The sequence below is a fragment of the Podarcis liolepis genome, assembly GCF_965112155.1.
Source record: "Podarcis liolepis genome assembly, chromosome: 3".
Classification (NCBI taxonomy): Eukaryota; Metazoa; Chordata; class Lepidosauria; order Squamata; family Lacertidae; genus Podarcis; species Podarcis liolepis.
Genome location: NC_139557.1, coordinates 64724749 through 64751564, shown reverse-complemented (window position 1 = coordinate 64751564; position 26816 = coordinate 64724749). Strand labels below are relative to the sequence as shown.

The 26816-nt window shown below is 41.5% G+C and overlaps 1 protein-coding gene across 6 annotated transcripts in view; it reads left to right on the top strand.

Annotated features, from left to right (window-relative positions):
* Positions 1-26816, top strand: part of HIVEP2 (HIVEP zinc finger 2) — a 141415-nt gene that overhangs the window by 78398 nt on the left and 36201 nt on the right. For all 6 annotated transcript variants that reach the window (XM_083496221.1, XM_083496217.1, XM_083496218.1 and 3 more), the window contains one exon: positions 20244-20339. The gene's annotated coding sequence lies outside the window, so the exon portion shown is untranslated. The remainder of the gene's footprint in view (positions 1-20243; positions 20340-26816) is intronic.

Here is a 26816-nt window from a genome sequence, read left to right as displayed (position 1 = left end):
ACATAAAATTTCTGTTACATTCAGAGATGCTCCAAAGCAATGTGATGTGTAAGGAAGGCGACTTCCCCTTTTACTCAGAATAGCATGGGAAAAGATGAGTAAAGCCTAGCAGACTAGGGGGAAGTTCAGAGATGACATAAAGCAAGTTGGGTTATATAATGCATTTTAATGGTCAATAAGCCTTTCGGCTAAGCTATATTTTGGCAGCTTAACGCCTGTCTGTTTGTGTCATACTCTGCAGTTATCTCTTTCACAAATAAATTGTTCATGCCATGGTACCGCTAAGCATGTTTTCAGCTTCTTGAGCTAGCATCACACAGATATTCTCTTTTCACATTGATTATTCAGGCATATACACTAGTTTTGGGGTAGTAAATATAGATAAAGTCTCACTTATTTTTATGTACTTTGAAAACAAGCTGCTTATGCGTGTAGTCACAGGAAATTCCTATTAATAAGTGAGTAGAACACTTAGATTTCCTCTGTTTCATCCTTCAAACCAAGAAAGTTGTATCCATCTCTCATATTTGTACCTCTTAGCTATTTTAACTTCATGTAGAGAGCTCTTTTCAGGTTGTTCTTAGAGAAGGGTGGATGTAAAAAGTGCCATGTAATATAATTAATTACTTTTCATAGGATGGAGGTAAAGGAAAGGCCAAATGCAAGTCCACCCCTCTCATTTTGACTCCAAATATTGGGGTTCTGTAGAACTTCAAAACTACATAGCTGTTTCCCATGAAGAACTAGAATGCAGCTATTGACTTTTGCATTTATAAATACTTAAAAGTCAATTTTCTAAAATCATTCCTACTGTCGTTGGTAAATATTTTCCAATGACATGATCCCCAATTAGCACCATATTCTTTGTTTTTAAGAAGGCCATATACTACAATTTCCAATATCATTTTTAAAAAATGTTCCTCTTTAAAGGACATGGCATAAATGACCTTGAGAAAATGTTCACCTGTAAGATGGGAAAAGACTCTCCCTCACATTGCAACAATAGCTGGTGTAAGATTCAGACACATTTTCTTTGTGTGGAAATTATTGATGCCCTTTTGTGATACCAAATCAAAGTGTTAGAACTTGCCACATGCCCCAATTAAAATGTGTGGCATTCCAAATTATAGTTAATGAGAACAGATCATGGATTTCCCTGAGCTGTTGACATATGGCAGGACATAGTGCTAGCCCAAGACACTTTGCCGCATGAAGTGCAGCATGAAACGAGGTCTACCCCCCACCCCTGTCAAAGTGCATAGTACTCAGGGATGGCAAGCAATTTAATCCAGTAATCATTTAAAAATGAACTGTGTCCTAGCTGATGAGTACCAAAGGCAGTCATTTTAACAGATGCACCTCTCTCCCTACCCAGTGGTAAAAATACAGAATGAATTAAGCACTTAACAATTTGCTACATTCATTACACCTGAAATCAGCTGCCTGAGGTGCCTATCTCATTCTCATTAGGACTGGCCCAGCTGAGGAGGGAAATCTTAAATGTAAAAAGCACAACATTCCAATACAGTGGTACCTCGGGTTACAAAGGCTTCGGGTTACAAACACTTTGGGTTGCAAATTCCGCTAACCCGAAAGTAGTACCTCGGGTTGAGAACTTTGCCTCAGGATGAGAATGGAAATTGCGTGGCGGTGGTGGGAGGCCCCATTAGTGAAAGCGCGCCTCAGGTTAAGAACGGTTTCGGGTTAAGAACGGACTTTAGTTTGTAACCTGAGGTACCACTGTACAGTGGTATTCTCGGGTTACAAACACCTTGGGTTACAAACTCCGCTAACCCGGAAGTAGTACCTCGGGTTAAGAACTTTACCTCAGGATGAGAACAGTGTACACACTGCTGCCCTACAGAGCTTGCAATTTGACAGATGGGAGACAGAGGAAGAGGAAGGAATGATGACAGAAGCAGGGCTAACAGGAGAGTTATTTTCAAATGCAGCAATGCTTGCTCTGAGTAGGGAACGTGGACATTAGCTGAGGCTTTGGCATATCAAGTCAACCAATACTAATGAATGTTATTGTGTGCAATAACATATATAGGTGTATCTGAAGAAGTGTGCATGCACACGAAAGCTCATACCAAGAACTAACTTAGTTGGTCTTTAAGGTGCTACTGGAAGGATTTTTTTTATTTTGATATATAGGTGAGAAATCCTTCAAAGCCTTCAGTAAAAAATTAGTGTAAATGGGATTAGGTGTTCATACAATATTTACTAGTTCTTGGAGAAAGATGGCATTTTGTGGCACGTAGGAAGCATTGTGAATATCTTTGGCCGGTGCCTTTCCAAGATCTAAACAGAAGATCTAATCCTCCACTTGAAGTAATCTCTGGGTGACAGATTGATGTTGCGTAGGCTACACAGACTGTGTTAATTATAATTGTGCCACTCCCATCAGTTGTTTCTTTCCAGGTTTTTTGTTTTCTTCCAAGCCTCCTGCTGTTTAATCTAACATGTACCCATGGCCTTATTTGGCAGCCAAAGCATCCTCTCCTCAGAGCGACCCTACCGCCTGAAATCAGGCTTAACAGAAGCATTATATTCCAGCCAATTTTCAGTTTGTTTGCTTTTTAAAAAATGGATTTTTTTTATAAAAAAAATTATGCCAGAATTTGGATTGGGTAGTTTGGAGGTGGGATACACCTTCTGAGGAAATGAAGCTTGCCCATTTTCAAAATGAAATTTACAATGGTTTCTCCACAAGGGCTAATTTTGCTCTTCTTTCATGAGAAGAATAGATTCCATGAGGCAGAGGAGAGCACAATTCCCAGGAAGATTTGGGGATCTGGTTGCTCCAAGGGTCCTTAGTTGTGGGGTAGGCTTCTGCGTGTACACACACACACACACACCTACCCCCCAGATTTTGGGGGATACACCCCATTTTCTCAGTGAGAGACTTCTCCATTGACTTGTATTGGAGAAGGGAGTGATGTAAAATTAATATAAATTTTCAGGAATGGCTGGGGAAGGGAAAACGCCACCCTCCCAGTTCAGACCTTGTTACCCTCATAGGTTATTCGTAGGAACTGGCATCTGCCCTGATGGGTTTTTAGGGATACAGTCGTGATCTTTCCATTGGGTTGTATAGGGAAACACATAGATTCATGTGAAAAGATACAGCTCGAATCAATGTGAATGGAGTGATTTCAGAAAATAATTCAATAATTCACTGTGATTTGAAGCTAGACCTGTCTGTTAAAAAGGAAAGCTCTCCTCCCCTTCCCCTCTCAAGATGTGGGTGTTTCTCAAGTCAGACTTGCTTCATTTCTCTGAAGACACAGAAGAAACTGTAGTGGGTTTTTTGGACAACCAAAGCCACAGAGCTGGGCGAAAGGTTAGGGAGTCCCTAATCCACCTCAATACACTTTTGTAACTGCATAGTCCAATTCAGAAACACTTCTCAAATCACCCTAATTTGCTTCGTAGTTTGGAGTAAACTCAGTGCAGGCACACACCCTCCTATATGCTATAGAGTGGCTGGGTACATTCCTCTTTCTGTAGGGTTCAAAAAAGGTTGGATAATTGACTCATAAAACAAATAACCTTATCTTGGCACGGTCAAGTTCTTCCTTCCTGTAGGGGGTGGGGTGGGGTGGGGTTAGGGCTTTCTCCATCAAATGAATATTGGTTTGTTAATCTATATTTGTCATCTTCCCAGAGTTCTGTATTAATTAAACATAATTATCTGTAACATACCAATCCCTAAACAATAGCTCGTAACTTTGTACTTTTTGATTCTTCACTAGTTGGTAGTTGGCAAGCTTTGTGTTTAATTGCTAGATAAGCACATCTCAGTTACTTAATATATAAATGTAACGTTGTTTTATTTAAGAGATAAATATACTTCACACACACACATATGCTAATGAGCCTTTTCTGCTGCGAGCTTTTTAGTTTCTTTTCCCTGATAAATTAAGGTGTAACAGACACGGATTGACATAGCTTCAGCGACATATTGAGGGTAGCAGTGTGGTAGGTTCTTCCTCTCTTTCAGTTATGAACCCATTCCAGCTATCTGAAGCTACATTCTCAGGACTGAATCTGCATAGGTGTCCCTCATAATACATAGCTCTGCATTCCATACAGTTCTGTAGGATTAAAGTCAGTCTGAAATAGTTGCCTCTAGTCCAAGCTTTGCCTTCCTTTGTCCACATCTCATCTGATTTCCGCCACGCCCCTTAGATACTCATCTTTGGTGTGGTGTGTCAATTTAGGCCGCAGCAGCACCTTGGTTATTTCAGAGAACAATAGTCCAGAGCTTTTGCAGCAGACTAATTATAAAATCATATTGGTAGAACGCAGCCAGTGACGATGTGCAGGAGTCAGAGTTATTTTCTTATGAAGTAGTTCATATGAAAGAGCTGTGTTGTAATCAATTTACACAGAAAATAAATCTGGTCTCTCCCAAATCAAGAAGGGAAATCAATTGCTTAGTCAAGGGCTTCTCAAGAAAGGATGACTTTACACTATTAAATACTCAGGAGCAGCATGTAGAGGGGTCATCATGTCAGTTGCTCATCTCACGTTTTCCCTGTGGTGCTCTCTAATTCAATTCCTTTTGACTTATCATTAAATTTACCTTTCTCTCTAAAGTTGTGTAGGCAGTTTTGTTTTCTGCATGCGTTTTTTTGTTTGTGCTTCCATCACATGGTTTCATGGGTAGCTAATAATACCTCAGAAGATAGAATCAGGATTTAATATGACCTTAACGGTTTGGAGAAGTGAGCTAAAACTAACAAACTGAATTTACTGATTGGTATGTATGTCTCTTTGTCATGGCACGTTCCAATTTGAAACCTTCAATTAATAAATATCCTGCTTCGGCTGATGAACATATGAGGTTTGAATATTAAGATATACATTGTTGAGTCATCCCATGGGCCAAGAACCAAATGATTTTGTTCAGCTTTGAAAATGTCACTTTTAAACCATGTTTCTTCGCAGTGCTGTTTATGTGCTGGAGATAAAAGAAAAACAAGATGAAAAGGATATAAAAAGGAATAGAATCTATCCATGCTCAACCTTAAAAAATTGATAGTAATAGGACTTGTAAAAATGTTACTGGTTTCTAATCCATGAAGACAGAGTCTTTGTTTAGAATAACACTAGACCATGGTTTAGTTCTACCTAGATGCGACTAGCCTTCTCCTGAATTAGCACGCTCCTCCCCTCTCCTCCCCTGACACAGCTGAGGGGATCTGGACTTTGCGCTTTTAGTTACAAGAGTTCACCACTTTTTCTGAACCACAAATTGTGCATAATGCTCTTGCTGTGCTGAATGCTGTACCTACTTTTGCAAAAGTCTTTGCTTCCTGTGAAAAAAATTTCTGCCATTTTTGCAGTGTGCAGAAGAATTTTGGAGAATATTCAGCGGGGTGGGCACTTTGCATTTATCCTACTGGATGTATGAGGTGGCAGAGTGGTCTTCTAATCCCTATGGGTTTTTTTGTTTGCCCACTGCAGCACAGAGCTTTCCTTTCAAAAGCTTACAACCTGGCAGCTACAGTGGTACCTCGGGTTAAGAATTCGTTCCAGAGGTGCGTTCTTAACCTGAAACTGTTCTTAACCTGAAGCACCACTTTAGCTAATGGGGCCTCCCGCTGCTGCCGCGCCGCCAGAGCACAATTTCTGTTCTCATCCTGAAGCAAAGTTCTTAACCTGAAGCACTATTTCTGGGTTAGCAGAGTGTGTAACCTGAAGTGTATGTAACCTGAAGCGTATGTAACCTGAGGTACCACTGTACTTTGTTTCAGACTAGCTTTTTGCATTGCTCTGTTTATAGTAAATTGATGGTAAATCCAGCAGTGCCATGTATGGTGGGGTGGAGATGCCCTCCCAATGCCCGTATTTCTGCTTCTAACTTGGAAAGAACTGGGGCTGGGTGTCGGTGAGGTTTGTAGGTGCACAGGCAATGTACCTGAACAGTCCCAACCTCGCTCCCTACCTGCAAGCAGCAGTGATGATTGTGTTGAAGGGGTGGTTTGGCAGCTCTTCAAACCGTGCTCCACCACAAAAATGTTTCTGACCCAAAAGCCCAAGACTGAAGGCACAAGGTATATTTCTTGTACATTGATACGTTATTCAGAAAAGACCTCCTGCATTTGAAGGAAGTGCTCTTTCTCAGGAGAAATTTCATTCTACATAGAAGAGAATTTAGCTGCGTTCTTCTTTTATTTGCCTTTTCATATCTGAATGGATAACAGCAGCAGCAGCAACAACAACAACATTTTTTTTAATGTTTATATATGATTTTTATTAATTTTCCAATAAAGACAAATTTATAACATCATTAAACATCAAAAACTCATCACATATCTTTTTTTCTTTTAGACTTCCATCAACATGTCTGATAATTTTCCGTAATTATCACAAATCTTCACATTTCTTAATTTATATTGCACTATATATATCTTGTCTTACCATGCTGTTTAAACAATATTTCTACCAAATCTTCTTACAGAGCTTCTTGAAAAATTACAAACGTTATATCATTATCACAAATATTTTTAATATATTCCTTAAATTTACTCCGGTCCTCAGTGAATCTTTGGTCTCGTCGGTTGCGAATCCTCCCTGTCAATCTGTCCAACAACAACATTTTTTAAAAATTATATCCCACCCATCTGCTGGGTTTCCCCAGCCACTCTGGGCGGCTTACAACATATATAAAAACACAACACAACATCAAACATTAAAAAACAAAATATCCTATGCAAGCAACGAATAAATCAATAGAAACCAGTAACAACAACAACAATAAACAGCTTGCAGTTATACCCAAATTGAATAACCGTCAAACCCAACTAAACTTTTAACCAACACCAACCCAATAAAACCAAAACAGAGGAACCAAAATTAGAACTGTAAAACATTTTAGCCAGTTGCCCCAACCCTAGAGTAACTGTTCCATCAATGTCCCTCTGGCCTCCCAGGAACCTTTTAGCTGTTCAAGGTGAGTCTGGGCCCCACCCTTCAGGCCAGGTGGAAATGGGGCTTGCAGCAGGGAGCTGGTCTTTCTTCCAGCACTCACGGCAGCAGCAATCCCTGGGTTATTGGACGAAAAGAAAGCTACTCCCCTGCCCTGCTTGCTTCAACCTTGCATAAATATCCATCATACTGATATACTTTAAAATAGGATCATTTAAAACTTTTTATTTTTTTACCTGAAACTCCCTTCCACCCTCAGTGTTAGCCACAAAAGTTTTAAGAGTCACACGTTATAGCTGATTGCTTAGCCAAGATGTTGTAATTCAAGCACTGGGACTTCCAAGATTCAGAAGTTCCAAGTTTTGGCAATCCCAACTTGGAGAGAAACCAAAAGTCTGAAGTCATTCCCTCCTCCAGGGTGACATGTATGGACAAAGACCCACACATGACAGGTTTAAATTGGTGAGTAGAATGAGCATAAACTAAAAGGATAATTAATCAAGACATGCCACAATGTCCTATTATCCATAGCCAAGTAACTTTTTGGCGCTTGGACCAATGACATTCTTTGTAAAACACAGCCTAGCCATATTGTCCAGAATCCCAAGAACTCTTAAATCATACCATGTGGGAATTATTTACTCCTCCCCTTAGAACAGCCAATTTAAAAGCCATATCAGAAACCTATTTTAAAAGTCCCTCTAGTTACAGGCTTGAAGCATATAAGCCCAAAGTGCCTTTAAGCATGAAGAACTAGTTTCATTGTGCTTTGGTTTGTAGCTGTTGCTGAGATTTTAGCTTCATATTGTTGCTTATAACAACAAAAAGACAATATTTCCTAATATTGTTCACCCCTTACTTTTACTTGTTGCATTATTACTTTTAATGATGTGTGTAGCTAAAAATATGCTGCTAGACACTTTGGTATTAATCATTGAAGGAAATAGGGGATGAACATTTTAAATAAAAATTTATGATTTTATTAGAAATTATATTTGAATGTGTGTGTTCACATGCACAACACATATTAACACTTTGTGCTTCACCCTGTATACCTTAAATTAATATCTTAAACTCAGTCTTAAACTCATAGACAAGTAATAGACAAGTTCATCTTTCCTTTTCTCCAGCAGCTCTCTGCTAAACTACAAGTTGCTTTTTTAAACTCAAAGGAATGTAAAAGCAGCTGGTGTGCTTCTGACTTGACAAGCAAAAATGCACATATGACAACATGGCAGGCACATATTGTTGGATTGTATCCACTGTGCAGAAGAGATTTATGACTTCATAGGAGAGAGTGGCTTGGACTTAAAGCTGTTTTGTCTGCTTAGTTGCAATAGGGAATAACCTCATAAATTATAGGTGGTCTCTGCAGCCAAACAGCTAGGGACCAGTGATGATATTTGGTAATATGATGGAATAAAGGCACTGCTATTGAAGAATGTAGAGCTATGGAGGCATTTGCCTTAATGTCACCTCTTTTGTTAAATGAAAATAAAACTGAAATGTGAATGATACAGTGGTACCTGTACATACGCTTCAGGTTACAGATTCTTCAGGTTACAGACTTCGCTAACCCAGAAATAGTACCTCGGGTTAAGAACTTTGCTTCAGGATGAGAACAGAAATCGTGCGGCGCAGGCATGGCAGCAGCAGCGGGAGGCCCCATTAGCTAAAGTGGTGCTTCAGGTTAAGAACAGTTTCAGGTTAAGAACGGACCTCCAGAACGAATTAAGTTCTTAACTCGAGGTACCACTGCGCAGCACACCATTCCTATTTTATAAACATTTTTCTAATAGTATTGTGAGTCTGTCCTATCTTTCTCTGCTGGACTGTCTCATATAATGCAAAGCTATTATCCACATCTTTGGTTTTCATTTGAGGACTACAAGTACAGAGAAAGATAAAAATGGCAGGTGAAAAATTGCCAAAAGGCAGTGAGTGGCTGGGTTCCATGATAATTACATCTGAGATGTGAAAACAGGGATAAATGTTTCAATACCACTTTGCAAAATTCTTTGAGGGTTTTTTTCAGGTTTGTGTTGTGGGCCACCTTTGGCAGAAGTACAAAGATAAAGAGATTTGAAAAGTCCACATTAGAGGCCGGAAAAAGTTTGAGGGTGGGGGGAGTTTTCAGGAGCAGCCTGATTGATGGTGCCTTGTGAATCACAGAGGGAACTCTGTAGATTCAGACTTCAGGGACCACCATGGAAACACTTGCTTCCGGGTCACTTTCCTGCAACACTAAAAGGATTGCCGCAATTACCTAAGTGGGTGAACAGCTCTGTGAATGGGGAAGCAGACTTTCAGGTAACCTGTTCGCAATATAAACCTGGGGGTTTATAAGTCAATCAGAAAACCCAGAATGTGAGCTGGTAGCTAATCTTTATACATACCTCCTTGGCTCCTTAGGAAGAAAGGGCAGGATATAAACTTAATAAACAACAACAATAATGATAATAATAATAGTGCATCTTTATGCAAAGAGAGTAGTGAAGGCTGCTTCTAGATTTTTATGTATTTGTTCATGACTCATGTACTGTTGTTTCTCACATTCAGCCATGATGTGCAGAAGTACATTCTATCTCTTTAGCCTTTTTTGTTTGGAAAGAAAGCCTTTTGTTAAACATTTGGTCTTAACCCACAAAATTTAAAGTTGTTTCTGCTTACTCCCACCCCCATCCATTCCATCAGCTACATAAAATTTCCCCAAAAAATATGGTCATCCTTCCTCCACCTAGCTGGGCTTAAATGGCCAGGTGTGGCAGGCATGCCTATTCACCCTTCTGCGAAAATACAGGTCACAGGGTTCGTTTCCCATCTGTTAATGAAACCTCAGTGCAGTAATGTGTCTGTACACAGGAGCCTTGTCTGATGGATTTGGCACCAAGTGTGTTTTGATTGTGCCCAGGCTGAATTCTGCACATAAGACAGCTTTTAGAAGTTTGATACAAACATATTTTAGCTGCATAGGGAACAAAGGGTAGGCAGTGATATGCAAAGATAGAAAGTCTCTATTTTATTTTCAGATAACAATTTCTGTGCCTAGCAACGCAAACATCCGGGGGGTAGGGAGAGAAGGCCAGCTTGGAGGAATTTGCAGGTTTTCCATGGTGACAGATTTCTCTTGTTCCTGGGCATCTCTCTTTCTGGCTGGTGCTCTCCATCCCTGGCTAATCGCCAGCTTCTCAGGGCAGGTTAGCATTTGTTCTGACTGTGGAGATCTAGTGCTTCTGCCAGTTATTTTGCAGTGGGCTCAGGCTCCCACAGAGTGCCTTTCCTGGGAGATACTTTCTGCCATTCTAAGTGGTTGTTAGGAACATCTAAGGCACCTGGTGCTCCACAGCTTTTCCTGTTGACAGCTCCGAAGGCCTCTCTATATTTATTTCCAATTTTGTCTCTCAGTTGTATGGCACATTTCTAGCTTCCCTGTCGTCAGAAGGCAAGCTGGAAGTTTTTCGGTGGCAAGTTCTTGCAGTGCTTTGAATTTGCAAAGTACTTAATGGTCTTTATTGTGCTCACCTTTCATTGTTTTTTACCCTTCAACAGCCCTGGTAGGTTGTTATTCCTGTTCAGCAGTGTGGAAAAATGAGTTTGAGCCTGAGGTCATTGTGGCAGAGATGGCATGTTAACCCACATCTGTAGCATCAAAGTGTTATCTTTTACTTGTCATAGTGACTTGACTCCTATTGTGTCATAGTGGCAGAAAGAACTGCAGGGTTGAGATGGCAACTGCTCCTTACTCCAGCCCAGGTCTTGTGGCAGCTGCTGCTGTGTGTTGTTCTTCTTTCTCCTGCTGCAACTTACAGAAATACTTTGCCCATCCTATGATGTCACCATATTACATGTTTTTCCTGTTCCACATACGATGATACAGGATTGTTTATTGGCATTTTGAGTTGCATGGGTAACATTGTCTGTGGCCAGACATTATTCATTGATTTGCTTTAGCATTTTATATTCACTTTAATGATTGTTTTATGTATGTTTTCAATTTACAGTGTTCCTGAATACTTTTTTTCGTATCCAAACAGAATGAGCAATTTGCATGTGGGGGGGGGCATTATTTGGGGGCTACCAGTTTGAGGCTTTTCCTCTGCCCCTATGTGTTTTGCTCTTTGCTGTTGCTCCTCCTTCCTTTCTACATGTGGATACAGCATCAGCCATCCTGCTGTTTTTGCACATCAAACCTGGCTAGCTAGGGCATGAATCCCAGCTGGTGGTGTCTAAATTGCTATTTGCACTGAAGTTTGTGGTTAGGAGGATGTGCACTTTCTAATTTAGCCCCTGGCTAGAATAAAAGAACTGGCTTTATGAAGAGCAGCATAAAAATGGTCTTCTGGACAGACAGAAAAATGGTTTTATTTATAGGGAGTTTGTAGGAGATTTGCATTTAATGCAGTTCGAACCAGCTGTTTATAAGTTTGTTTTCAATGAGCTTTTTTATTTCAAAACAAATACGTCAATAAAAGATTATGGATGAACGTACAGGCAATTGAATGTAAGCAGCATCTTCTGTACTGAGCCCTGTGATTAGCAAGGATCTCACAGTATGATGCCAGGAGAGACTGCAGAAGCAAAGCAGTAAACAGGATGGAGTGGATGGTTCAAAGCATTAGCCCCAGGGACACTTTGGTGGTTGAAACTGGCCCCAGCACCACCATTGGTGCTGCTTTGCTGGTGCTTATCCTTACAGTAGCAACTGGCCGCTGTTTGCATTGCTGAACCCGACAGTCTAGTGCTATGATTGTGCTGCCTGTTGATCTAAATAAAATCTAGAATAGTTAAGGTGGTACCTTAGGTTAAACAAACTTGTTTAGTGAAAAGAGTGTGTTCCTGTTTTGAGCTGTAATGGATTTTCTGACATAGAATGGAAAGCAGTATGACTGATTTGTTATTTTCTGCAGACGGATGGGTTACTTTATAAATGGCAATGCAAATTCTTTGTGGAAGTAGCACAGGGGTGGGAACCTTGCTTCAGGCCAAAAGCTGCATTTCTTCCCCAACAGTCTTACTAGGGCTGCATGCTAGTGGTAGGCAGGGCCAGAGGCAAAAAGTAGGTGGAGCTAGGAAGGTGCCTGTGCTCCAGCAAAAATCATGGTTTCTAAACATACACCTTTCTCCATCCAGGCAACCAAGAGGCATTTCAAAGTCCAAGAACACATTCTAGCTAGACAAAAGCACTTGAGGAGTATTGGTGGGTGTGGCATAGGAAGCAAGAATGTGTCCTGAAAAGGAGGCATGGCCAGGGGAGTGGTCCAAGGGCCAGGTGGTGAGGTCTGAAGGACCACATCCAGCCTCCAGGCCCTGAGGTTCTCTACCTGTGAAATAGACAGTGTCCAGTCATGTAATATACCATGCCAATCAGTTTTGTAAACATGGTTTAACAGGAATCACCTGGTCTTCTACAATGACCAGTTTCTCCTGAGAAGGCATACAGTGGTACCTCCGGTTAAGTACTTAATTCGTTCCGGAGCTCCGTTCTTAACCTGAAACTGTTCTTAACCTGAAGCACCACTTTAGCTAATGGGGCCTTCTGCTGCTGCTGCGCCGCCAGAGCCCGATTTCTGTTCTTATCCTGAAGCAAAGTTCTTAATCTGAAGCACAATTTCTGGGTTAGCGGAGTGTGTAACCTGAAATGTATGTAACCTGAAGTGTATGTAACCCGAGGTACTACTTTAGTTCTTTCTTTACTGCTGGCATTCCTGGGTCACATCCCTGCTATCTGCAAATAGCTGAAGGAACCAGCACACAAAAGAGGTATATCTCTAGAATCGCATGTTAGAGTTGACACAGGGATGCCATTGTAAATGGTGTCCCTGTGTTGAGTTCTCTCTCTCTCTCTCTCTGTTAAAATATAAGAATACTTAGTTGTGACATGATATCAGTGTTACACATTTTCCCTTTCCACATCAGTGCCTGCCGTTGGTGAGGGCGGGGCAATGTACGCAGTGAGCTCATTGCACAGATCAATAATTACTATATGTTATGAGAGAGGAAGAGAACAATGGCATGGTGGTGCCTCCCCCCCCCCCCCCGAAGCATCTCTGTGGCCCTCCTAATTAGTATTTCCATGGTTGGTAAAGTGATAAACTTCCCATTATGTTATCATTATTATTATTTTAATGTATTTCTCACCCTTCGTCATCAGATCCCAGGGTGGGTTGCAACAATCAAACATTCAATATGAAAAACAGTTAAAGCAAATTACTCACAGAAATAGAGTGAAACATATTTCTCAAGTGTCATGATATAGTGGAAACTATAAAATGACAATGTCAGACGCACCTTGTGGGTAGTGAATTCCACAACCTTGAAGAATTCCCAGGCCACCCACCCAACCACACCAAACATCTGAGGGCCCCCTCTGCTGATCTTGACATCTGAGAAGTCTTGTAGGGAAGCAAGCAGTCTTCCAGGTATTTGGGACCTATGTTTTTTAGGGCTTTAAACACTAATGTGAGTGTCTTGAGATGGGCCTGGGAACAAACTGTCTTGACAATTCAGCTGCTTTAAAACAGTGGCTGTTTGAGTTCTAAAAGTGAGCCCCAGTCAGTAATCTGGCTGCTTCATTTTGGTCCATCTGAAGTGGTGTTGTTGTTGTTGTTTTTAAGGAGGGGTGTTAGGGAGAGAAATAACTTCCCATTGTATAAAACAAAAGCTGACACATTATGCACTGTGACACCACTTTTGAGTGTTCCCAGCATGTGATTTTTACGATGCCCTGGTCATATTCTGACCCTTAGTTTGCAGGACGGAAACACATTTCTTAAAAGCAATTGATTGACAAGAATGCTCAGATATCTACTCATCTAGGTAATGACACAGCAGGGGTGGGTACCCTCACAGGTGAGGCCCAAGAGCTTGAACTGAGGCGGAAAGAGACTGAGGGTATCTTTGTGGGATTCCACCTTGGCCTGCCTCCACTAATGCTAACCTGCACCTTCTTTTCTCTCCCACAAATCCCCATGAGACTCCCCTCTCTCGAGCCACGGAATATTTTGCTTCTCTGTCACCATGGTAATGTTTCCACCTCTGTGTTCAGGGCTATTCCCTCAGGCCCTGGCTTCCCACAGGAGGGTAACCCAAAGGATATGTAGTACACTTAACTGCCACTAAAATCAATGAGACCCCAATCATTTGGGTTTATGTTTATACAGGCTTTCTGTGGTTCACACCCACAACTTGTTCCACCTTGTAAAACTATTCGAAGATTATATTGTAATTGGAGGTTTTGGAGTACTTTTTAAATTTTCACATAACGGAACTTAGTATTTATTGCTTGCCACATTTCAATGCCTTGAGGTAGTTTTATATAATTTTTTTAAATTTTTAAAAATAATTTTATTTATTATTCCAAACAAGAAAAACATAAAAGAAAAAGAAAATATCTGCCATACATTTTTAACACCAGGTTTACAGAAAAAGGAGCAAAGAGACTCAAAAGAAAGCAAAAATTAACCCTTTTTAATTAAAAAAACAACATTTGCCTTATCTGAGACTGGGATAAAATAGGCCTCATTTATTTAAAACAAAGCAAAACAATGAGGTGTATTTGACAATCCCTCAAATTTAACATAAGGAAGAAAATGAAATTGTATAGGAGATTATTATTTAGTGACACAACGAGACAAGAGACTGTCTTCATAACCCCCACTGTCATTTTTTTATGGCATTTTCTCTTTGCACTAGTACTTTACCTTAATTCCAAAGCCTCCCAGACATATGAATGAAAAAATGAATATTACATGAATATTCATCACAATGGACCCAATTAGAACTTGGTACCTTAGACCTTGGTGTTCTTACCAGTCCTTTATTGTTTTATTTTTAGTAATGCCACCTTTTGCCTGCACCACAACATCCAGAGGTGGGACAAGCATGCACTAGGTCTAGCCAATAATAGTCTGGGGGATCCAGTTATATGCTGGTGCTGTTGTTTCTTTGCCTCCATTACAAAATAAATGTTCTTAGAAAATGACATAATGAAGTGATAAAATGCAAGGGGTCTGAAGCCAAAACATATGTTTTCTTATATGCCCAAATGCTTGTAGAGACCACTGTTTACATTACTGATTAGTAACGCATTTGTCGGTTTGTTCTTGCTGCAGATAGCAAACACTGAAGGGAGAGAGGGGGAATAATACTCAGAATCCTCCAGTTGCAAATGGGTTCCAGACCTGTTTTATCCTTTACATTTCGACACTGTATTGCTTCAAAACCACATCTGCATTCTGCATGATGGTGGGAATCCCTTTTCTAATCTGATGTCTTGTCTGCATACAGTACTTTTATGCACTTAACTCTTTGGATGAAGACAGAGCAATGGGCCCACAGTCTTTCCCGTGGCTTGTGGCAGGTATTCATGTGGAAGCAGCAGAACTACTGCAAATGTAAATGCATGTACAGTACGGGCAGCCGGTTTGCATAAACATGAGAGGTCTTCTGACAGACTGTCCACCTAACTTCCATCTCATCAACACTAGGAGTGGGGGCAAAGAAACTGGAGGCAGGGGTGTCAACAACAGGATTTTCTGCTCCAGGACACTATATGGGGAGACAGAAGTGTGCACAGACTTACACAACATTGCATATGCAGTTTTGTATCCTCTTTTGCAGAGGTGGTGGAGGGCCCCCAAAATAAATTGGGGGTCATACACAGTGACACAGTTTGTATTGTTATGGGTTTGGAGGGGCAGATCCCCCTAAATTCTTAATTTAGTCAATGTTATAATTTAGCTAATATTTTATGGGAAGATGCCAGGCACAGTGTAAAAAATAATAATAAAGGCTATACCTGTATTCCTTTTCAGGAGATCAGCTAATAGAGGTGCCATTAAGAAACAGATCTTTGAGAGCAATTGAAAATGCAAATACTGTCATTCCCCTGACTCTGAGTAATGGACAGAGACAGGAAAATTGGGAAGGGGAGGTTGCCAGGGTTACAGTGGACATGATGTCACCACAGGAAGAAAGTGTCCTTTTGCAGGAGGTTTTTGAAAAGAGCAAGAAGAAAGGGAGGGAGGACAGGACTCCGTGTGGACTGGCTGGGAGAGGTTGTACCCAGAGACCAGGGGGCATGGCTGGCTTCTACTCTGGACTCAAGCTTGCTGAAGCTATGGGAGAAGCGACAAGAGGCAGTCTTGGTGTGTAATGCTCCATACTCCCTCCATCAAGGCTCAGGTGCATATATGTGTAAATAAAACCATATCGCTTAAGACACTACAGTCTCTGCTATGCCTCATTTATCCAAAGGAAACGCAAACCCTGGTTAAGTACCAAGAGGCCTGGAATCTTGCACTGCTCAGCAGAGATTGGGGTAGCCCATAACAGTATGTTAACAATAAGCCAAACCACACAGCTCAGCCTTAATGCAAGGCTTCCTGGAGAAGAGATCACAATCGTTGCAGTTCTTCCCGGCTCCTCCTATGACTGTGCTGCTGTCAGCTAAGCAATGGTTTGGCTTAGCCTGCTGTAGAAACTGGGGCTTGTGGTTTGTTTCGCTCCAGCCAAACCACAAAATGTAAACCGAAGAACAAAACTTGGTCGCAGCTCGTGGTTTTGTCTGGGGTGGGGCAAACCATGAGCCTAGATTTGAATGACATGGCAAGCCCAGTCATGACTTAGCTCGCAGCAGTGCAGCAGGAAGAGGTCTTAAGAAGGAGCACAGCAGCTGTGATCTCTCCAAGAGCCCACACGCTCGCCCTAAGCTCAAGGTGACCAGGTGAAACTCTCCAGAATCACATTTCTGTGTCAGAAAAAGTTTCACTAGTTTAATTTCTGCCTCTCACAAGAGCCCTGTTCTTCTTCAGTGCCAACCCTAAACCAGGCAGTGACCTCAAGTTTCATGAGTTGTAAACCTGTTACGTCAGTGTAGGTCTTCCATCAGTTCATGCTGGGGTTCATGTAGGCCACACTCTCTGAACCATAATGGTCCATCCCCAGCAATATGGATCAACTAAGTATGGAGTTTATTTACATTCACATTAACAGGGTAATTTTTAAAAAAATGTCTACATACTAAGAAAACAACAGTATCATTTTTGCATAAAACGAAACCCGAGTTATAGAAAGCACATGAGTTTTCTGCCATGTTTTGCTGTTGGAAGGACACATTACTGTTCAATCACAGCTACAATGATTTCAAGTTGACAAAAATAATAATAATCCTCACTTCTCTACCAGGGACAATGGAAAGCAAAAAACAGCTTCAGAATGACGTAAGACATCCTTTTAAAATAGCGCATGTAGCCTCTTCTTCATTGATTCCAGAAAAAAAATGTATAGGTATCCAGGAAGACCCCCCCAAACAGCTTCAAAATCAACAAGCTCCTTCTCCATTGCCTCTTGGTTGGTCTTCCCTGATGCACATTTAATTTTTTTCAATAGCTATGAATTGGCTAAAAACACTGAAAGGCAGGAGCAGGCTCATATCTCGCAAAACAATTGCTTTGAATAGCACCTGCACATCTCACATAATTTTCATTCTGCAAGGGTTAGAGTGTTCCATCCATCCATCCATCCATCCATCCATTTATTTATTTATTTATTATTATTATTTTTAAAAAAACAAAACCTCAAGCTCAGAGTTTGCACAGCCATACCTTGCTTTGGCAAACCCAAGGCAGAGAATAGAAAATTCCCTCTTGCTCCTGGAAACATGATCCAGACCTTTTGAAAATTGGAGCTTCAGCCAAACCTGTGGTCTCTGAATGTTGTTACCCTCCCAGCAGCCCTAGCACCATAGCCAGTAGTCGGGATGATGGGAGTTGTAGTCCAGCAACATGTGGAGGGATACAGACTCCAGACCTACCTCTGTTCTAAAGGAACAGCTGGCATGTTTCCAAATTCCCTTCTGTTTCTTTATTTCAGCACCTGAAATTATTATCCTGATTTAGTAACAATTCTATATTTGTACTAGGAATCCCAAAGTTTATAACACACCTTTGTTCAATATTTCTGGCCATTTTCAAGAAACTCACTGTAAAGTCTGAAACCCATCTGACCGTTCCATTATTTCGCTGTCATTGTACCAGAAATGTATCAACAGTCAATGTGTGTTTGGGGTCCGTTTTCCTTCCTGAACCTGCTTTCAGATTGTACCTCTGAATGTGTAAACAAATCATACAATGAGATGCTCGAAGGGACCATTAGAAGATGTATCACATAAGCAAGCTTTATGAGGTCTAGAAGCTTTGTTTCCTTAAAATATACAGTGGTACCTCAGGTTAAGTACTTAATTCGTTCCAGAGGTCCGTTCTTAACCTGAAGCACCACTTTAGCTAATGGGGCCTCCTGCTGCCTCCGGAGCCCAATTTCTCTTCTTATCCTGAAGCAAAGTTCTTAACCTGAAGCACTATTTCTGGGTTAGCGGAGTCTGTAACCTGAAGCATATGTAACCTGAAGCGTATGTAACCCGAGGTACCACTGTGATGTGGGGTTTCTTAAGTCTGTGTGTATAATACAGGATTCTTTCTGTTCCATTGCATCAGCACAGCAGAATTCAATATAGCTTGTTCCTGCCTACCTTTGACAATTCTACCTTAGCAATATACCTTAAAAAAAATCTTTTTCTCAGATTTAATGGAAAGCATGGGGGGAGAAGATTAAATTGCCTTAATTTAGAAACAGCAATAGATGTTATATTTTCTACCCTCTTTCATCCCTTCCCCACCATCTATTTCCTAGGACAGATAAAATAAAAATTTTTTTTCTTCCAGTAGCACCTTAAAGACCAACTAAGTTAGTTCTTGGTATGAGCTTTCGTGTGCATGCACACTTCTTCTAGGACAGATAGTTGAGCTGAGATGTGGCCAATCAGTTTTGTGGGGGCTGACATGAAATTTTTAACCCAAGACACTAAATTTCTTGGAAGTGTTGTTCCTAAAGAGAAAATAATTCCATCTGAAATTTAAAAGCACACTAATTGGAAGTATTGTATGTAAATTGCAAGCAGTTTTTAGACTCCTGTGCAGCATACCCTGGGTTCAAGTTTGCTCATCTGGTGTTGTTTTGTTGATTATTACCTACTTACTGAATTCAACATGCATGAGAAATATGAGCGGAGAAGAAGGTTAGAAGTATTTCATAGATATTAAAACCACAGTGCATATCTGGATCATCCATAAAACATGAAGGTACCATTTGTTGCAAAACAATTTGGAATAACTGCCCTGAATGTGCATTTGGAGTTTTTTGTGAGCTTAAAGCACCAGGAATGTAAATTTGCAAGATGCTGCCACAACTTCTTGGAAGGCAATTAATGCAGTGCAAAAGGAGCCATTTTAAGAACAAATGACTGTGAGATACGCATACAAAATGAGAGATCCCAGATTTTCGAAAGCACATTTTCCAGTTGGCAACAGCTAATTTTTATTTTTATTTTTTTTAAAAAGAAACTGTTATTAAAACCATAGTTAGAATGGTGTAAGAGCCCAAGCCGAGGGAAAATGTTTATATCACAATTTGAAATCTGCACATGCACATTGTTAAAATTATATGTTTTGTGGGGGACGGGGGGAATGAACAAGTTTATTTGATATTTGTCACTTGATTATTTATTTAGTTTTATGTGTAGCCATCTCCCTTAGTCTCTGAGGGGTGTGTGAGGGGTATTTTTCCTTCAGCAATTGCACTTTTTTAAATGGAAGGAAAGAAGGGGGGAGGGGAGAAAATCCTTTGCCAAAACATTCTATAAATAACTCTAAAACAGCCAGTGCCCTTGGGCAACTGATAATAGCTGGTTGTGCAGTTACTGCTTTGGAAAGGCCACAGTCTTGTGGTGGCTCATGGTACCATGGCTGGTGACTGAGATTGCATCCTTTACTGGTGCCAACACCACATTTTGGTACCTTTCCTGCAGCCTGTTTTGCATATGTATTGTTAACTTAGGGACACTTATTGCATTGTGTAGCCAAAAGAGCCTGTCAGCTTTGACCTGCACACACATATAAATTGCTCTCCCCACCCTATTTAAAATAAAAACAAAAAAAGGAATTTCCCCCCTACTCCTGCCTCATAAAGGGAGAAGTATCTGTGTCTACACATGTGCTCCTTCAAACACACCTGATTTGTGTATATTTTGTATTCAAATAAGTGTACATGAGTACAGAAAGTAAGCTAAGAAGTGGAATTTGCTTAAGAAATGGTGGTTTCTATTTATCAACTTAAAAACAATTTACTCAAGAACTCTAAAACAAACTCTGTAGAGTCCTCAACAGTATTGTGTACATTAGACTGTGACAAAAAAGGATGATATTGCTCAACCTCCTCTGAACCTTTTTTATTATTGTTGTTTTAAATAGGTGCAGAATATTCTGGAGAGCTATTTCTAAACTGGATTAATGAACCAAGTAGTCGTCGGACCATTACTCACTTTCATCTCTGACATCAACAGAGAGGTAAGAAACTAACAGTTGCCGTATGTTATTTCCAGCATGCTAACATAGCTATGATGAGAGGGCATTGCTTTTATGTGTCAATGTTTCAGTTATGCATTTCTTTGGTACACTCATTCATGTGCAAGATTGAAAATGTGTATACACTTATTGGTGTTTTTGTTTGTGCATGTCACACTAAGACAATTTATTGTCTAGAACACATCACTTCTGAATGCTGTTAATCTTGGCCTTATGCTGGACCTGGGTTCAGGGGGCACCAACAGAAGCATATCATTGGGACGAATCAAAAGGTTACACCTTTGTAGAATATCATGGCACCAGGAGAATGAGGTTGAGAATGATGCTCAGAATGGTTTGGCTATCGGGGAGCGGGCAGGGTCCCTTAAAGTTGTTGTAACAGCAACTGCCTACTTAACTGCTTTTATACTTAAGTGTACAAGTTGATCAACATGACCTATTATGCATGGATTTGTTAGAAGATATTGCTAGGGTTCCCTTAAAGGGGGAGTGTCTGGAAAGCAGTCCAAGCGCCACACCTCCTGCTCTGAATAGCAACGTGGTCTTTAGAAGCACCTTAGTACTGGTGGAATCTAACCCAGTCTTGGTGGGGCAAGGCAGAGACTACAGTGCAAGTGTCTTGATCGTGCTAGTAATATCTGATTCATCCATTGTGAAAATGAGAGGACCTCTTCTCCTCTGTAGGAAGAGCTTTCGAAAGACACACGATAACGTTCAGGTCAGAGCTTCAGAGATTAGGTACTGAAAATGAAAGAGTACTTTTAAATATATAAAACATATTAAAGCTTTGCATTGCACCCTTCTGGTGCAAAGGCATTGCTCAAGGCAGCTAGCCTCATCTAAAATCTAAAGTACGATTGATGCTGTCGTTGCTTAATTTTCGGCTTATTTTCAAACTTTTCTATTCATTTAGCCTTTGCTGGGGACTGACATGATATAATGTGAGGTATACATTGACAGCTCTTATTTGTTGTTGTATTATAGTATTTGTTGTTGTGCAGCATGATCTGGTATGCCCATGACATCTTTGCAGCTGTGTTCTGGACCAGCTGAAGTTCCAGAAACTTTTCAAAGGTAGCCTTTTGTACAGCTTTTTTTTTTTTTTTTTTTTTTTGCCTTGGTGCAACTAAGACCAGAGTTCCCATGGCTGGCTCTGACCTCTTCAGGAATAGGCACAGCTGGTGTAGCACAGTTGGCACAGTTGCCACCAGGTCATCCTCATGTAAAGCTAAATCCAGGAGCAAATCTGTTTCTTCAGGGGAGCTATTGCTTCCTCCAAAATACTCTGAATCCCTATACCTGAGTCAGGCCCTTTCCTGATCTGGAGGGTGTCTGTCATGTCTGGATTAAGCATTTATATGCTAGCCCTCTTCCAGCCAGCTACTGATACAGAACGTCAGCATCTTCCTTGGTATTAGGTGAAAGGAAGAAATAGAGTTGCATGTCATCTGCATATTGATTATGTATAACACACCCTAAACCAGGGGTCAGCAAACTTTTTCAGCAGAGGGCCGGTCCACTGTCCCTCAGACCTTGGGGGGCAGCAGACTATATTTTTTTGGGGGGGGGAATGATACAAGAGTACCAGGAGCCCTGGTGGCTGCTTACCTGTGTCTTGAGAGCGGCAGGGGCTGGCGGCAGGGGCTGGATGATGAGTGGCGTGCAAAAGGGCTCTGGAAAGGGGCTGCTTAAAATGGCGGCCACTCAAGCGCTGCTGCTGCTGGCACCAACAAAGCCCAGCCCCCTTCCTCCTCTAGGCAGAGCAGGGAGAAGCCAGGAGGAGGGAGGGAGGAGGTGGCACCGGCGCCGTAGGAGCAAGAGGGAAAGAATACACACGCTAGCGATCCACACGGCGATTCCCAGACCATCCGCAGGCTGGATCCAGAAGGCAATTGGGCCTGACCTGGCCTGTGGACCTTAGTTTGCCGACCCATGCCCTAGACCTTTGGACAGTCTCTGCTAAATAAGGTGAGGGATGATTAACCTTGCAGGTCACCATCAGCCAATGGCTAAGGCACTGAGCAGGAGTTCCCAGTATCACTTCCTGGAACCATCCCTCAAGGAAGGACTGGAGCTATCGCAGAGCAATTCCTGCTAATCCCATACCAGTCAGTCCAGAAGCATATTGTGGTCAAAGGTATCCTATGCTGCTGAGCGAATCAACAGGAATGTACTCCTTCCATCCAGTTCCCAGCAAAGGTCATTTAGAAAATGTAGCCAGTGTAACATTTGAATTAGAATTACAGCTGCTAGAAATTATTTTTTAAAAGTTAGCCACATATAAAAACTTATTTAAAATTATTTGAACTGTATTATGTAGAATAACATTAAAGCCTTTAAGAAAATATTTTATTTCCCTCTGAATCTTGTGTGTGTGTGTGGATTTCTCCAGCACAAATGCAGCATCCGCTAGGCTGATTTTTAACACACTGCTGTGATTTGGGGGAAAACTGGCTCTGCATTCACGCCCATTTGCATCTCACTCCACTCACTTCTGTGCAGAAAGGGACCAAAGTTATCTCCAGTGTGCTGTTCGCTTCTGGTGGATAACCAGTAAAAACATCAAAATATTGCTTCCAAAGTTTGTGGGGTGTGTTACCTTACAAGACCTTAGAGAATAAAACCTGTAGACCACAGGCTAAAGCAACCACAATGGAAAGTTTTTCTTCTCCTAAGTAGAAACATATGTTTGCCAAAGTTCTTTGTAAAGCCCCAAAGCTTGCACTTTCTCTCCCTCTCTTACTCTCACTGCTTAAGATGGTCTAATATAATACGTCAGCCTGCTCCCCCCCACCCCCGCAAATCTTGGAGTCTGGCCAAATAGTTTTTGTTAGGCATCAAGTGGGGAAGAGGCAGGACCAAGCATGCTGAGGGGAAAGAATGGAGTGCCTGGGGAGGAAGCAAGATAACATCCTATCTAGGCATAACATCCTGTCCTGTGCTTCTGTAGCGATTGTCTGAAAAAGATAACAAGAGGCAGCATCTCTCCTCTTCTCCCAGAACTTCAGAGAGTGCTCCATGTTCTAAGAGAATGCACATGCCATATGCACACAATATCACTGAGTGAGCACTTGCCATTTAAAAATGTAAACAACGGCATGGGGCGCTTTTCGTTTGTCTGTTGAGGAATGTAGTCCAGGCCCAGCCAATTCTAACTTACTGAAACAGCGCAGAGAGAGGGGTCAGCAGGGACTTAAATAGGAAGCCATCAGAATGAATGGCTACCTCTCAGCATTGGGACAAGCGGTCCGTAGGGAAAACATGCCCTTTCCTATGATGCAGCCTGTTAAAGTGTTTCATCAGTTCCTTTTAAGTGGTGTTTTAAAATAGGGCTTTTAGCTTTCATTAGCGTTGGAGTTTATGGTCCTTCTGTGAATTGAGGCTCATGTAGATAGAGCTTTTGTATCTTTAAAAGACTATCAGTGGTAATGAGTGTGCTTGATCTATCTGTCTATCTATCTATCTATCATCTATCTATCTATCTATCTATCTATCTATCATCTATCTATCTATCTATCTATCATCTATCTATCTATTCCCAATATAAGAGACATGCATGTGGTTGGATTTTTAGGTGCACATTATTGGTGGTCTTAATTTAGGTTATGCTGGTGCTGCTGCTATGAAAAGCAAATGTTTAATGTTTGCGGGGTAGTTTATAGATCTATAGAGCAATTTGTAGGGTAGTTTATAGATCTATGTAACAATTTTTTCAGTGGGCAGGCGGGGAGGGGAAAATGAGTGTCTTCAAAGGCCTTGGCCTAATTTCAGTGCTGCACGTGAAGAAGAGAAGCTCATTTCCTTTAGTAGGTTCAGAGAGTGCAGGCAAACCTCCTGCTGCCTTGAACCTGGGAGCAAAAGATCTTCTATAAGTGAGACAGTGGTAGTGATTGTCCTCCCCACCCCACCCCCCAACCGAAAACAGATTCTAGTTTTCATTTCAGGCAAGAAAACTAAGAGCCGTTTCATATATTTGTCGGAGGTAAAGTTTTTATGCTACTTCAGATTGGAAGAGAAACCTTGTCCCTGCTGTGCTATTTTTTGTATATATAGGGATTGGTTTGTATTAGAGAACGTTGACTCATACGCAGTTTATTGGGGGGGGATGTCACTTGATTCTCCCGAGACCTGCATTTTGAATGTGGTGTCTCTGCAGAGAAGTGCCGGACATCTGTTTGGGATGAAGCTGTTGACTATGCAGACATGTGGGTAGAATCCTTAACAATGTTCCTTGCAGTGCAAAGAAGCCGTAGACACACAGACACCATCAAGGTAATATGTAGGCCTTGGCATTACAGTGGTACCTCGGGTTATATACGCTTCAGGTCACATACACTTCAGGTTACAGATTCCGCTAACCCAGAAATATTACCTCGGGTTAAGAACTTTGTTTCAGGTTGAGAACAGAAATCGTGCTCTGGCGGCGTGGCAGCAGCAGGAGGCCCCATTAGCTAAAGTGGTGCTTCAGGTTAAGAACAGTTTCAGGTTAAGAACAGACCTCCGGAACGAATTAAGTACTTAACCCGAGGTACCACTGTAGTTCTTGGTGTCTGATCATTCTGGTTTGCATAACTCAGTAGGTCAGAAGAGTCTGTGATCCAGAACGTTCTGGAGCTCACTCTGCAGATACATTTCTGCTTTGGTTGACTAGCCTTGCCTAATGCTTACAAGCATCTTTCTGGCGATCCTCCAGTGATTCATAGACTAGGAAATCCTGCTTGTCTTCTGTCTATAGTGGTTGCTGCTTTCCAGAATGAAGAGCAAGAGGGTGGAGCATCTGTGGCCCTACAAATGCTGTGTGGCGGCAACTGCCACTAACCCAACCCAGCAACATCTGGATGGCCATAGGTTTCCCAGACCTGGGATATACGTTCCAAATATGTCTGTAACCATACCTTTTCCCAAACCTATGAGCACTACTGTTTGCTGCTTAGACATCTGACCATGCCAGCCTTTCTTCATTCAACTTTGAAGTGCTGGGGACTTGTGCTGCAAATGGTTTATTTTCCCAGGGTTTCTTAGGATGAGGCTGTGATAAAAAAATGTTTAAACAAATTTTAGGGGGAAATAATAAGTCATCTGTGTTTCTGTTGCATATATTTCAGCTTTCAATGTGAGGAAGCATTCTGAGTGCTTGCAGGGCATTAATATTCTGTGTATTTGGAGACAGTCCTTGAAATCCTTTTGGCACTGTGATTTCTAGTTTTGAAAGTAAAATGCAGACAGACAAGGATAGTCTGAAGGAGAAATTCTGTCTTGACACTAAACCATTAAGAGTACTATGTTTACTCAGTCCTCTTTCCTCGTACAATAGTAAATAGAGCAATCCAAAATTCTGCTGTGTGTATAAATTGCCTGACACCCTGTTTGTAACCACATTAGTTTGGAAGCATGTCCTGTTGATCTCAGCGGAACTTATTTCCATGTAAATGAGCTTAAGATCCCCACTCTCCCATTTAGGGCCCATTCACGGTTTCATTTGTCCTGTGAGTTCTAATATTTTGTATTGATCTCTCATCATGCAGCTGAGAGGTGTTTTCTTTTGACCTGCTGTTTTTCTTGAGGAAACCCACCTTTTACTGCTGAATTGGAACAAACGTCAATCCATGGAAAACCTGAAGAGAAATATGTCTCTCTTCTGAACTGACGACTGGCCCTGTTAGCTAGGGATGATGGGAGTTGTAGTCCAAAAATAGCTGGAGGGCCAAGTTTGGCCACCACTGATGTATCAGAAGGGTCCTGGCTCCTTTGGTTTATGTTGAATGATTGTTTGTCATGGACTGGCTGGATGCAGAGGAGTGGTGGGAGGCATCAGCTGGGGAACCCCCAAGCAAACCCCCAAGGGAAGAAAGCTCAGAGCTGGGGGGGTTGGTAGTGGGACAGCGATGAGTGATCAGAGGGAGAAGAGGGTACCAACTGGTAGGAGGAGATGTCAGAAGCTGAAGAGGTAATGGTATAGTGAACAGCAAGAGGCTGTGGCAGAGAGCAATTCAGACTCTATGGCAGAAGCAGAGTGGAGGCAGGCTGCTGAAGAATCCAGGGAGTCTCCACCTCCTGCAATGACTAGCTCTCCTCCTCCCTGGTCTCCCAGAACCCAAAGAGGTATGAAGAGGGTGGAGCAAAGAGACACTAGACAACGGAGTCTCAGGTTGCTGGGGAAGGACCTGAGGGAGTAGGAGCCTTAGAAAGTGGTGGAAAGCAGGGAACTTCAGTCCTGACACTGCCTCATTGGGGCAAGACCTACTGAGAAAAGTCACTGTGATCACTAGGCACAGTGTGATCACTAAGTGAGCTTCTGATCCCAATATCTAGAAGCACTTCTGTCTCTAGAAATAGCTAACATTCTCTCCTGAAAGAACCATAAGTGTTTGAATCTTATTCTTGGCAAGTTTTTGAGATGCAATGCCCTTGAAGCCAGTCAGAGGCTGACCTGCATATGAGTATGTCAGGGGTGTGAGT